Genomic DNA, 7,166 nt, shown 5'->3' with positions numbered 1-7,166 from the left:
GATCACCTCCCTCAGCCTGCTGGCAACACTCTTCCCAATACACCCCAGGAGAACATTGTCCTTCTTGGCCACAAGGACACATTGCTGGCTCATGGTCAACTTGTCATCCACCAGCACTCCCAGGTCTTTCTCTGCAGAGCTTCTCTCCACAAGGTCAGCCCCCAGCTTGTACTGGTGCATGGAGTTATTCCTCCCTAGGTGCAGGACTCTGCACTTGCCCTTGTTGAATCTCATGAGGTTCCTCTCTGCCCAGTTCTCCAGCCTGTCCAGGTCTCTCTGAATGGCAGCACAGCCCTCAGGTGGATCAGCCACTCCTCCCAGTATGGTATCATCAGCAAACTTGCTGAGGAGGTACTCTGTCCCCTCATCCAGGTCATTGATGAAGAAGTTGAACAGGATGGGACCCAGTACTGAGCCCTGGGGGATGCTAATAGCCACAGGCCTCCAACTGGACTCCACACCACTGACAACGACCCTCTGAGCTCCGCCTTTCAGCCAGTTCTCAGTCCACCTCACTGTCCACTCATCTAACTCACACTTCCTGACCTTATCTAGGAGGATGTTATGGGAGACAGCATCAAAAGCCTTGCTGAAGTCAAGGTACATAATGTCCACTGCTCTAGCCTGCCCAGAAGGTCTCTAATCCTATCCTCCTCAACCAAAGGAAAGTCTTCCCTTCTCCGGACTTTCTCTCTAACGTCCAGGCTCTGGGATTCTTGAGGGCTGCCCTTAGCAGTGAAGACTGAAGCAAAGAAGGCATTCAGTAACCCTGCCTTCTCTGTATCCCTTGTCACCAGGGCCCCCGCCCCAGTCACTAGCAGGCCCACATTTTCCCCAGTCCTCCTCTTGCTGCTGATGTATCTGAAGAAGCCCTTCCTATTGTCCTTGACATCCCTTGCCAGACACAATTCCAAATGGGCCTTCGACTTCCTCGCCGCATCTCTACATACTCTGACAGCTTTCCTATAATCCTCCCAAGTAGCCTGTCCCCTCTTCCACATTCTGTGTATTTTCTTCTTCTGTCTGAATTTAGCCAAGAGCTCCTTGCTCACCCATGCAGGTCTCCTGCTCTTTTTGCTGCACTTCTTACTCACAGGGATGCACCTATATCATCTGGCTTACAAAATATTTTTTCCATGACTTCAGCCATGATTATCAAATCTATTTCCCAGGCCAAATGGTCCTGGATGTACCCTTTTCTCTTCTCACCCATCTGCTGTATTTGTCCAGGAATTCTTTCAAGTTTCAGTTTCATTTTCCTCAGTCAGACCTGGATGGCTTAATTATTTTAACATCCAGCCATAAATACTTGGCTTCCCTCAAATTGCCAAGGAACTCTTGCAAAGCTGACAAGGCCCTTGGAGAAAATAAAGTGATGGCAATACTCCTTAACGTATGTCAGGAACTGAAAATAATGTGGTCATGGCAGCTGTGACTGAATTAGCCCTTCTGAGCAGCTGGGCTTATTAATTGAGGCATGGGGCTGTGGGAGGCTCCAAAGGACACTAGTTAAATAAGTCTCTGGACCACACCATATTGCATAACTGAGGGAATGTTTTCAGATTTGCTGCATATGGAATGAGAGACTTTGAATGTGATTCAAATCCTACACCACTGTAACTGGGAATTCATTCATTCTTGTTGAAGAAGTTGATCCAGTGTACAACTGGCCAAAGTGCAGGTAGAGTGAGGCCACGTTCATCGTAAGGAAGTTGTTCTTTTTTATCTGTGAAAGAATGTTAACAAGGGGAAGGCTGTATCCTTGAAGTGGAGAGGGTAGCCAGATTCCAGCCGGTGGGTGACTGACAGGTAGTTTGTTCAGTCCTTGTCCCAGTACTATTGGCCTGAGGCAGAAACAAATTTTCCTGAGGGGGGGAAAAAAAAAGCATATATGAGTCTCACACAGGTGTAACAGGAGGACATCTGAACTCAGTTGTTGGATTACTTGTTTTGAAAACCACTGATAATCCAGAGCCACTTTTTAAGGCACAGACTATTTAAAACTTCTGACAAATTTGTAAACTGACATTGAAGCCATGAAAGTGGGGAATAATGACCTCATTGTTACACTTGCACAGAGCTTCCAGGTGGCACAGAACAAGGATATCTTCTTGCCTACAGCTGGGGGAAAAACAGTAATTTCTGGGGCAATGTGGTCTACCAGGGGAAAATTCTACCTAAGCCTGACCCTGCCTCCCTCAGAGAAACTATAGTGAGTCCTCTTGTCTGAAAAGATGTAAAACCAGGGGTAAAATATCCTCACTTCAGTTCCTTTGTGGTAGACCAAACAATTTTGTTTTGACAAGCTTCACACAGCTCATTCCCTTTTTATTCTTTCAGGTGCCCATTCCAGAAGAGTGCCAAGAGAGAAGGGGAAGGACGAGCACTATGAGCAGCACGGGTGATGAAATCCCCATTTCTCCTGTCACAGTAGAGGCCCAGCAACTCTGTGTTACAGCTGGTAGCTGAACATGGACCCAAGGACTGGAGGGGCGAATGCCCAGGGCTTGCAGAGATAACCACCAATGGTGAGCTAGAGAGGAGGTGTCATGGTCTACATCAGAGCTTATGTCATGGTCTACCTATGTTATGGACTGTATCAGAGACAAAGGACCAGACCGTGTGGTCTGTCTTGTGCACTGGATTAAACTGTCAAAAAGTAGACCAAGTCATATACAACCTGAGACCAAGGCAATACATACTATCTCAGCAGAAACCTGTACAGCACAGGTTACTCTAGGCATCTTATACATTTGTAGTTATCATTAATTTTCTTTCCCCAGTCAGGCTACTCTACCCTGGTTAAATTAACTCAATCACTCCTGCTCTGTCAGATTTCTTTCTTAGTAGATGTGATCCAGTGATCACTTAAGGACTCAGGCATTATTATGCTTTTCAGAGCAAAATTATTTTCTGTCTTCTTTACACTTGAGAGCCTCTCTCGTTTATTCTCCCATCTTCCCTTACTGATACTTTAATCATACAATCAGTGGGCAATATTAATCAGGTTCTGGTGGAATCTATGTAATTTAGGTTGTAGACAGTAAAATGTGCTGTCTTCAAGCCATAAAAGGTGCTTTCATAAGCATTAGAAGCAACAAGATGTAGTTTCCTAAGACTATGTCTAGAGGTTGAATGTTGGTGTGTAATAAGGTTCTCACTGACAGAGCTGTTTTTCTTTTAGTAAGGGTATTAATAGTGTTTGATTTCCCTACTCAGAGACTTCTATTTATTACATATATAGAAACTTGACATTTTTGAAATCTTTCCTGCTTTGTCAATGGTGTTTGAAACTGGACAATGGCTTCAAAAGTGATTGTGGAAGGGACTGGCTGTGACAGAAACACATGCATATGATCAGAGCTTAGTTTTGGAACCTACTTTCCTTAGGAAAAAAGTTTAAAAATATGCAGTAAAAAACACATTTTTTGGCTCATGATTTTGCTCAAACAGGGCAAGTGGCAGGATACATGTCTTAACTATTAGCTTACCAGATAATAATATATACTCTTGTCTCATCTTGACTAGAGGAATAAGCTTTGACCTTTCCGTGATGGTAAAGCTACCGAGGAAGAGTGAACAGGAATAGGGCTTAACTTCTGCCACCTCATCTATTGCAGGAAGAGTGGAAGAACAGGGCAAATGTGCAGGGTTGCTACCTCAGACTCTCTCACGCACCGAAAAATTGCTGGCCAGATATTTCTAAAATCAAATGTATTGTCTTTGTATTTAACACACCTCAAGGGATTTTCTTCCAAGTATCTGCCCAGTCCTTTTTGAAATGTGTAAACATTTAGGATCCACAACATCCCTTGTCAAGGAATTCCACAGCCTTGCTAGACAATGTGTGAAAACTGTTCCCTTATCTCTGTTTCAAACCTGCCACCTGTCAGTTTTGCTTAATGTCTCCTATTTCTTATCCTGGGAGTGACAGTGACTAATCAGTCTCTGCCCCTTACACAGGCATCATTTCCATCTACTGCTGGTTTTCCCAGTTTTTCTGTTTTCCCACCAATCTCCTTTGTACTTAGCATTACTGATTTTAGAGCAAAAGATATTAAGTCATCACAAAATACCTTACTTTAGATCATGGATTCACAACCAGGAGAGCAGGATCTTCCAAATCCAAAAGTTTGCTGAGCAATGATGTGTGAACAGCATTTCTCATGTATCTTCTCAGCCAAAGGAGTTCTGGCAAATGGGAGCTGCTAAACATTTGGAGAAAGATAATCCTCATTAAAACACTGTCATGGCACTTCACAGAGGTGGTTCTAAATGCATCACTTTGTGCCTCTTGCAATGTTTATGTGATTTCCAGGGACATAAGGGAAAGTAATTTGTACTGAGTCTCTTCAAACAACAATAGAAAGCTATTCTACAGCTGGAATACTTGGCTAGTGTTTTCGGTGCAGACGGCAAGTTATGAACAGCTGTGTTGCAATATGAGAAGTATAATCAAACTGGCTGGTGAAGACGGTTGAGGGGCAGTCATTTGCAGAAAGTAGGGCAGCCTCGTGTTTGCACATGAGACTGCTTGATGCTTTGCACGCACTGTACTGCCAAGGAAGAGTCTCTGCTTCACGGGGTCGCTGAATCTGGAAGTAACATCACTAGACCTGTAAAAGGACACCAGATTCATGATGATGTGACTTTGATTTAGTGAATTCCTAACTGAGCACAAGAGCAGATTTGTTTTTTACACAGAGGCTTTTAGGCTGTGATGCTGTCTTCAATTGCTTGTCTGCTGCATAGAAGAAAAAAGTAGGGAAGACCAGTAAGTGGGCATAACAGCTGAATACTCAGGCTTTGGAAGCACTGGAAAGAACTTCCTGCTGCTTCATTTCCAACCTGTTGCTGAACAGATTAAATTTGAAGTTAGGATTTAAACACTGAAATCCTTAATTGATTTCAAGTCTGGTCTCTTTGCTGAGCTGCTAGTCTACAGCATCCTGCCTTGCTCTGATAGATCTGAACTCCCCCTCACTACTCTTTTCAGAGGCATAAGAAAGCATCTTGGGATGCTTGTTCTTTGTAATATAGGGGGAAGCCGGATAGTGGGAATGCTGCTTACCCTCTACATTTGTTAGGGGTTGGACTATGGAGATCAATCAGCAGAGCCCCTGCTTGGAAGCTCCCCACATGACTGCAGTATGAACTGACAGTCGAAGAATAGTTAGAAGGTTATGTTTGTTTGTTAAATCTCCTCAGAATGACATGTATTTTTAACAGCCTTTCAGCAATCACTGCTCTCATCCAGAACCGCATCAGGGAGGTAGGATGGAAAGCCGTGCTTATTTTCAGAAAGCTACTGTGTGAGTGACACTACATTTTGTTGGTCATATAAATGAAAAGAAGGAATTGGAAATTCTTTGGGGCAGAGGCTGTCTTTTTCTGGAGCTTATTATACCTTGCAAATATCCCTGAGAGGCAATGCCTCATAATTAATTGCTAAATAATTAATACTAATATGAAGCAGATACTACTCATGAAGTAATTAACCTCTTTATACTTACAGGGGAGTCCTACGAAATGGAAGAGCAATTAAAGGTTCTTTAAACAACAGAGCAAAACTCCCACCGATTGCAGTCAAGGCAGGTTTAGGATTTGAGTCCAGTAGGATTTCCTCAGACATAAAATAGGGCTAACTTTTTTCCTGTATATAAAAGTTTCAAATGTGCTATTTTTACTCAGTCTATATAAGTGTACAGACTGGATGAATAATTTCAATTTAATTTAATTTAGGATAGTATGAACCAGACAGTGACAAGGCATACCGGAATTTTCCGCAGAAGTGAGCAGGTGGATAATTCATGTTACAGTACAGCTTTTTTACAGTTTCATTCAGGCAGTGTCATACAATGGATGGAAAGAAGGACAGGATGGCAAAATTAATTATTTGCAAGATATATCTTTAGGTAACATCATCTGCATTCTATCCACAGAGGCACTCTCATAAAGAGAGCGTTTATACATTTTTGTTGTTGTTCATCCCTCACTGGGACTTTTGCAGTCATTTCAATGTTCCTTCAGATAAATTCATACAGCCAAACAGAGGAGATGTGAATTTTCTGGGACTTTGCTGCCATCATTACTGAGAGAAATGAAAACAGCTAAGAAGATCAGGTCACATAACCACCCAGTATGACTTTATTCAGGTAAGTAAGTCTTGCACCTCTTGATTCATAACTTCAGCAGTCTCTTCTTGCAAATCAAAACGAAGGGAGAGATACAACCTCCCCAAACTCATTCTTGCCAAGTATCTTTAAATCAGAGGTGAGTTAGAGCTCTGAATTTGATAGTTCCCAGTAGTGTTCACAAAGTCCCCCATTTGAGGATGTGTGTTTCAAGAGTTAGAGCTCTGGATTTGATAGTTCCCAGTAGTGTTCACAAAGTCCCCCATTTGAGGATGTGTGTTTCAAGAGCATCTTGATGCACTGATAATGAACACTGTCTGTTCCTCAGAATTCACTGATGTCCTTGTAAGTCCTTCATTATCTCTTTATGCTCTTATTATACAGGCTGTTCCTTCTCTCACGATACCTGGTAAAGGTGATTGCGTTCTGCTGCTTTTGTCAAATGAGTGACAGAGAGTATGAAAAAATGTCAGTCATTTTGGTTTGGTATTTGGGGCTCTGAGGAACTTCATGCTCTCAAGAAACCTCCTCTTCTGTCACTCCTCAGATGTACATAGCAGACTGAAGAAGTTAATACTCTGGTAGTGCAGTGGAAAATGAAATTGCCTGACATTCTCTTAAAGCCACTCTTGAAGAGCATTAATGGGGTCTTCTGGACGGCATGACTTTGCTGTTTCAGATAAACACGCTTCCCTGTGTTTTGTGCCTGGTGCTAAGCCCCAGACAAACTGTAACAGTTGTCTCTGAGAAGACGAGTGTCCCAGGGCTCTGCTGTGTCTCCGTGTCCATGTACTCCACACTGTGCCCTGTCTCAGGAAGCTCACTCGGTCCCCACAGTCTGTATCACCCAACATCTGTGCAGCTCAACCAGCAGCCCAAGGCGTAACCCAACTGGAGCTACTCATCACAGGCCAGTACATTCAATCTTCAGGTCTCGGAGGCCTCAAGGCCTCCCTCTCCCTGTCTCCCCTGCTGGGCTGGGCCAGCTGTCCCTTCTTGAAAAGTGGTGGCATGAAGCTTCATGGCCTGGAG

This window comes from Rhea pennata, chromosome 2, assembly GCF_028389875.1.
Source record: "Rhea pennata isolate bPtePen1 chromosome 2, bPtePen1.pri, whole genome shotgun sequence".
Lineage (NCBI taxonomy): Eukaryota > Metazoa > Chordata > Aves > Rheiformes > Rheidae > Rhea > Rhea pennata.
This window is presented reverse-complemented; position numbering follows the sequence as displayed.